The sequence below is a fragment of the Notothenia coriiceps genome, unplaced genomic scaffold (genome assembly GCF_000735185.1).
Source record: "Notothenia coriiceps isolate Sejong01 unplaced genomic scaffold, NC01 NC01_scaffold00033423, whole genome shotgun sequence".
Classification (NCBI taxonomy): Eukaryota; Metazoa; Chordata; class Actinopteri; order Perciformes; family Nototheniidae; genus Notothenia; species Notothenia coriiceps.
This window is the reverse complement of record NW_011366124.1, coordinates 112,887-120,323: the sequence shown is the minus strand read 5'-3', so window position 1 is coordinate 120,323 and position 7,437 is coordinate 112,887. Positions and strand designations below refer to the sequence as shown.

At 45.4% G+C, this 7,437-nt stretch overlaps 1 protein-coding gene and 2 non-coding genes across 3 annotated transcripts in view; all 3 read right to left on the bottom strand.

Moving 5' to 3' along the window:
* ipo9 (importin 9) overlaps positions 1-7,437 on the bottom strand; it is a 63,361-nt gene that overhangs the window by 16,258 nt on the left and 39,666 nt on the right. The gene's annotated exons all lie outside the window — the stretch shown is intronic.
* Positions 3,649-3,725, bottom strand: trnaa-cgc (transfer RNA alanine (anticodon CGC)). Its single transcript is given in 2 exon segments — positions 3,649-3,684; positions 3,690-3,725. It is a non-coding gene; the product is annotated as a tRNA-Ala (tRNA).
* On the bottom strand, positions 3,874-3,945 carry trnaa-cgc (transfer RNA alanine (anticodon CGC)). Its single transcript has one exon. It is a non-coding gene; the product is annotated as a tRNA-Ala (tRNA).

Genomic DNA, 7,437 nt, shown 5'->3' with positions numbered 1-7,437 from the left:
AACCAGGACCCCAGAGCGCAAACTCCAGGCTGCTCCGGAAACGGTTTTAGTTTTTCTGAAAGCGATTCTCGCGTTCCTTTTTTTTCCTTTTACCGGCTCCAAAGCGCCGCCGGGGGCTTCCTTCGGGGGTACCAAAAGGCTCCGTAGGTACGCGAGTTTTATGTAAGCTCTATCGAGGCGGCAGATTTAGATCCCAGCCAAGAATCACGAGGAAAAACCGGGCAGAGGTTAGTCTGCTGAATTCCAGAGTGTCGTTCTATTTCGCATTTATGGTTCCATCGTCATCTCGCAGGGCGCATAATTTTGGCGCTGCACACGTTAGTGAGTATGATAGAATCCGGTATCCTCTGCCTCTACTAAATTGGGTGTTCGGGAGGCCAAGGAACAGGTCGTCAGTAACATCTCAAGGACTCTGTCCGGAGAGCGACGAACCAACAGAGCAACACGTCGTTCCTGTGGAGACTGGTCGGATTGTCGTGTAGGTACCAACGAAGAGACAAACTGGGACGACGTAAAAGGGCCTGCAAAAGGCCACTCGTAGTTATTAGTGTGTCCCGCGGTGCAACACCTAGCCGAGGTCACGAGCGGGGATTCGGTTACGTACTATACGCCGGACATATAGGGTCCTACCGAGTCCCTGGAAATGTTCCGGTAACATAGGCCGGATGAACGTACACTGGCCCTGATTAAAGTGCAATGTCAGCGATACCAAAGACTCTACCAGTATAGGTCGTTTGTGTCACTGCCCTTATTTCCTGTTACCTAGGCTTGTCTTGCCGTGTTCTCAAACGAATATTCGAAGTTTATTTAAGTACCGACTGACTCGAGTTGACAGGACTTCTTAGGGGGGGTCTCCAACCAGTCAACTTGTCCGTGAACCGAGTAAAACCCGTCTCTCCTCCTAGCATTCAAGGGCCTGCCCGCCGGTCCTCTCGATCGAGTAATGTTTGGGTAAGCTCAATAAGTTTTAAAAACCGGCTGAATCAGGATCAGAGACACGCGCAAAAATCTTCCCTTCCAGTTTTTCTGCGTTGTAAAAGGTATAAATAGTAGTTGGAAAGCCGTACAAACGGCGATCACTAGGTTGCGGATGCGCGGATGTGTGGACATTATCACACGAGATCGCAGTCCGTTCAACACACAAGGGTGTGGTGAAACCTAATGTAAACCGACATCAAACTAAATCCCAACCCCAAAAATCAAAAAGAAGTAGAAGCACACCCCAGGCTAGGGAATACGTGTAGTCGCGTGGAAGTGAGGCTAGAAGGCTCTTTTTGTATAACTTAGTAACCAGAGCACAGATTGCGTATGGCTCCATTCTTTCCTTTCCGCTCGGAGGTTCGGAGAGGATCGCATGCATGGAAGTGAACCCAAAAAACGCCCTCTATTAGTCGGGCTGGCGAGTATTGTTTCCGTATGTGTATACAAACAAGATGACGTGGTGGTACACAAAATTAGCGTGATAAGACAAGAAACCGGTATTTCTTTGAACTAACTAAAACTTGTTGGGTTTGAGCAGTATGTCCGTAGAGGTCTGACCTAAAACCAAACGCCAGACCACGACCCCAAGAAAGGGTCAGAAAATGAGGACTGGCTCTCAGGGCTACGTGAAAAAATCCTAAGCCACTCGTGCAACAAGTTCCAGAGCCAGGGCTTGCGAGCAACCTCCTGACGTGCCTCCTTCAACGCAGACTCTCTACCCCGTCTAGATGAGGCGCCTTTCCACGTATAAAAAATATACTCCAGAGAGTATCCAAGACGTTCCGCCTGTAGCATCAAAAGGTCTGCTGGGTCCATTTTTGGTCAGTTCGTTCTGTTACGATTCCAGGCACTTAGTATGTAGGCAGAGGTAAAGTATTGTGAGATACTTTATTTTTCCATGATTTAGCAAAAATGAACCAAAAGGTAATCACCAAAACTCCAGTCGAGATGACAAAAAAAACAGAGGACAAAAAATGAAGGCGCTCACGCAGTGAGGAATCAAAAACCAAAGAGTTCCAAAAGCATAGACCTGACATGACGAACTGACACTGAACACTTGGAGACAGGGGAATTTAAACACAGGGTAACAAGGCAAAGGTGGGAACAATCAGGGGCGGGGCTGACACTGATGGGCACAGGAGACACACGAGGAGTGACAGGTGAAAACAATCAGGGAATTAGACACACCAGGGAACTAACGACTGACATGAAAAACACAGGGAAAAGGACCAGACAATAACCCAGGAGGAAAAACGTGACAGCAAACACCCAAACCAAGACAGACAACACTAAAACCCGTGACATAAACCTGGGGGTGTGACATTTTGCCTAACCAATATGTCAAAACCCTGTGTGTTCTCGCCCGCTGAGGTGTGGAAACTAAATGAATAATTCTACTGATGTGTGTCAGGATGGTAGTTGGTAAATTAGGGTTTTCCCTTCAGTGATGATGATGATCAAAGACAGATTCACACAGACATACATTCATAATGACAGCTTGATTGACTCTTAGGCGTGAGGGGTTTTCCCCTTCCCGTCCCTCTGGCCACATCCCCCCTGCTGACTGATTCTTGCGTTATAACAGAGGGACTTACATATGATGACGCTTGTGAATCTCAGGGGGAAAAGCATCCATTTACTTTTGGATTAGGCAAAGTTCCATTAGAATTTTCTGGCCAAAACAGATTTTGAAAGTCTCATTTTCACTATTTTAGTCATTAGTGCACAAAATTGATTTGTTACATATACCTCTTCAGAAGTCAAGAAAAGCCCCTGGGTTATGTGAAAACACAACCATTTCTAACCTAGATTCTTACATAATTTCCATCTTTATCATATCCTATTTATTCATGTTCTATTTACAGAGGGAATCGAATGAAAAAAAGTTATCTGCTGTTTATTATGTTATTGTCCGCTGTTGTATGCTGTGTTTTCAGATGTCAATGGACAACAGAAAGAGAGTCTCTTCCAACTCTGGTAACTCGGTTTACTGGTCCTCCTCGTTTACCCGGCAACCAGCCAGGATCCTGATCGTGGAGGCACTGCCCCCCTCGTGGTCAGAGACCTGCATGGTGCTCTGTGATGCTCTGGAGAACTTCCTGTCCCTAGCATGCAGTCTGGACGGCCCCTGCAGGATACCGCTGCTCAGCCTGTACGCCATCAGCAGGCAGCAGGAATGTCTTCTCCCGTTTGTGGTAAGATAGATCAAAGTGACGTGTTTTATGATGCTTTCACTTTATTTTACACTATTATTCCTTTTTATTCTTCCATCTGTATCTAGCAGGTCCGTGGTAACCTGGCCAGGCTGCGTTCCTGTGTGGAGGAGCTGAGGTCTATTCCAGGTGAAGGATGCGTCAGAGGAGCAGCCAGAGGAGGAGAGCTGCTGCGTCGGGCGGTGCTGGACAGTCTGCAGCAGTTCAAGCAGTACATCAGACACACCAGCACTGGCATCCAGGCCAGCAACAACATATCTGTGGAGGTGACCCTCTTCATGCACAACAAGAAAACTATTTCTTATTTCTGAATCACACACTGTGAAAAATGTAAGCTAAACAACCGCTATAAAGCTTTTAAAAACAAAAGTTAAATCGGCATAGAAACTGTTATTGAGTACAGTACTGAGCAATTCTCATTCACCTGAGCTATGTTCATTCTGGCCTCAATGTGTGGAGATGCTGGGGATTGAACCCAGGACCTCATCCTGTACATGCGAAGCATGCACTCTACCACTGAGCTACCCCTCCTTATTTCAACTTTTATGTTACGAGTGGCATCTGCAAGTAAACACGAGACACATGTTGACAAATATCTTGCCTGTGAGGGGTTTTGTTTGACAAAGGAGGTCAAGCAGAAATCCTGGTATATTGATACAACATCTGTTGTTACAAGAAGTGGAGATGCTGGGGATTGAACCCAGGACCTCATACATGCGAAGCATGCACTCTACAACTGAGCTACATCCCCACGCAAATAGGTGTTAATGTTTAGAAGAAATGTTGCGCTGAGACCCTGTGATTCAAATATTCTTTGATGGGAGGGAAGGTTGTGCCATTTTCTAGTTAGTTGCAAGTAACTACTGTGTCTTCTGAACTCTATGCAGCAAGAAGTGGAGGTGCTATTGTTGTGTTATCTTCTGTTCGGCAAGGTCACAGCTGGGGGGTATACTACGAAGCAGGATTTTCGCTTAGCCGGCTAACTTCAGGGAAAACTCGGGCTTTCCGGTCCTATGAAGCTGGTTCTCTTTTTAGCAGGCTAGATCTCCATGGTAACTTATGCTGAGCGGCTAACCTGCCCCGGAGCAGGTTAGGTTGCAGGCTAAGAGATCAACTCAGTGAAAGCACTGCCTGCTGACCAATCAGAGCTCCGTGTGCGGAGTTTAAAGCGATCAAGTCATATTACAGGAGAAAGGAAATACAGAAAAGCTGCCTTTGCAGGAAAGACGGCCGGCAAAAATCACCGACTGTGTGAACGTGAACATTAATAGAATATCACCTCCCATCTTCAGAGCAATCTGACTATTATAACATTAGCGTTAAGAAAGCTTACTTAAATATCTGCCACAACATAAGTAACCGGATCAAAGTAACAGTACAGGTGGTTGTGTGTGTGTGTGGTGTGTGTGTGTGTGTGTGTTGTGGTGTGTGTGTGTGTGTGTGTGGTGTGGGTTTTGTGTGTGTGTGTGTGTGTGTGTGGTGTGTGTGTGTGGTGTGTTGTTCTCGGGACAGAGACGGAATCACAGAGGGAGACAGAGGGATTACCACGATCAAGTATAGAACGACGACAGCCTTGTCACCGAGAATTTACATAGTAGACAGGTCTCGAAGGATTTAAATTTCGACAGCCTAAACTCCTTAGGAAACAAGTTGTTTGGGTCCAGCGGAACGATTGGGTCTCCTGTAACAACTTTAATTTTTTACTTTTCTGATGTAGTCAAACGAACGGGTATTACCCAGGTTGTAAATTTAACATTTGTTTACCGTCAAGAAAAAAAAAACGGCTATAAGGAAGTGGGGATTTGAAAAGAACTGTACGACAATAAAACACCCAACACAGAATACAACATCGGACTTGTTCGAAGTATCCGACGTAAACTTCTGTATTGTATTATCCCTTAATTTCGACGACATAGTTTCACCTGTCGGATACCCGAAAGTAAATACCGAGTTGTAAGACAGGTGAAACTAGTATTTCTTCACGCACGATTGTTTTACTCCGCCCTTTTGTTTATTCGTACTCCCTTGTTACAACTAGTATTTGACATGTTCTGTTGTTGAGAATTACTAAATTACGGATAAAGGTGGTGGTGGTTGTTTGAAGGAAAAAGGGAATCGTAATTCCCGAGTTCCTAATTATAGTATTCCCAGACAGTCAGGTCCACGACCAGACCCTTCCCCCTAGTAGGCAAGATTATTTTAGGCCAATGTCTTTTATTTATATAAAGTATCTTAAATGAAGGACCAGTTTTAGACACGGGTTTTGAGTTCCCAAACAAAACGCAGAATCTAACCAACGAACACAAAAAAAAGATTTATGTACTCCCCTACATCAGAGTCAAAACCGAATTCGCGGGGTACGAGCGTACTACTCCAGGACCCAAGTTAGGGGTCGACAGAGGTGTGAAGAACATTTTCTGTGAGGTTCTTTTGTTAACGAACGTAGTTGTATTGTCCTAAAGTGACCAAATGGAGCCTCCCACCGGCCCAGGCTGTACGAACCGTAAATTGTACGGTAAATTTGTCAGGAAGCCGGGCGGTGAGCCCTACTGCAGTAGTATGACTCTAATCACCGGAGACGTCGTCGCGATATGAGCTGAACCCAACCGCGAAAGTGAAAAGCAAATTCTACCTAAGAACGCAAGGTGAGTGACGCAGCAAAGGGGACGGGCCTGATCAGAGGGAGGGTGGGTCCCTTCGTTACCCTCTCTGTGTTCTTTGGTGCTCGTTCGTCGCCTTTACTCAGCAAAGACATAAGTGAGTCACCATCTCACGTACGAAGCGTACAATACCCTAGCTAGTAACCCCAAGTTAGGGGTCGTAGAGTGAGACTACATTTATTGTATTCTTCGTTTGTTGTTTAGTACAGAGTTGTCATGGGTTCCCGGAAAAGATGACGTGAAGTCTTGTTTTTGTCTATCGCTCAGACCTGTACAAACACTGCAACGGAATTTGTCGTATTGACCAGAGCGTAACGAACGAATCGGTGACCGAGATAAGTTACAAAGGAATTGGAGGAGACCGAGTATATCACGGGGGGGGGAGACCCTTCACGGACATTTTGTACGGTACGAACCCAGATTTGTATAACCATTGTAAACACCTGAACATAGTTTAATATCAACTACCACTAGTGTACAATAAGTCTCCCCTACGATCCAGTACACCGATCTCGCGGTACGAAGCGGGTTACATACTCGAGGACCCGAAGTTAGGGGTCGTAGAGGTCCCTGACTGAAATTTATCAAAATCCAATATTTTATTAAGGACATAAAGGACACTATATACCTTTGTTACGCAAATATTTTTGGACCCGAAGCTTGTAAGGACGTCACAGTATGATCAACAGTCCGTTTCCCGACAGGAAATTGTTAACCCAACATAAGTAATTTTTATATAAAGTGTTTCACCACCCAAACTGGACGAAACTAATCGGGTTTGTCTTGTGTTGTGAAGTTCCACTAGAGATGTACCCCCCGATTGGAGATCAGTCGGGATACATTTGTTTCCGTAAACGGTTGTTTCCGGTGACTTTACCTAATGACGTACGAATCTTTTGTACGACTACTACGAACACGAACCATATTTGTGTGTGTCTCTTATAAAACCTGGTCCGCCCGGCATGATGCGTTTCGAAGGCCAAGTGGATTGGACCTTACAAACTCTATCGGCCAACCGGTATTAGGTTTTGTATGCGGGCCGAGAGCCGAATTTGCCATGATGCTGTGCGCCAATAGTCACCCTAGCGGAAGTTCGTCGGCGACGGGGATAGATCAATCACGCGCGAAGTGTACTTTCCCCGCACGATAGAACCTCGTACAGCTGGTTAGTGTTTGTACCTGTTCGCATGACTGTCGGCGTCGCAGTTTGAAGGTGACTTACTTTTCAGTTGATATTATAATCTGTATACTTCTTCAAATTTGAAATTTGTAGGTACTGGTATTTGTGAAATAGGTCCCCTATTTTCGGGTTGTAATCGACGTGGACGGTTCCCGACTTATGTGCCGACGCACTTGCTCTTTTTCACAGACTTACCGCATGTAATTGCGCCCAAATACTATAGTGACGGGCGCAGATTCTGTGCTAAAAACTGAAATTAATGTAAACCCTGAGCCTCACACACAGTTGAATTATTATGAAGACGGTATGTCATACACTGTGACACTCCACAACCGCCGGTCTATGCCGAGTCGACCTGAGTCTATTCGCTCATTATATACTATGTAAATACTACACTTATCAT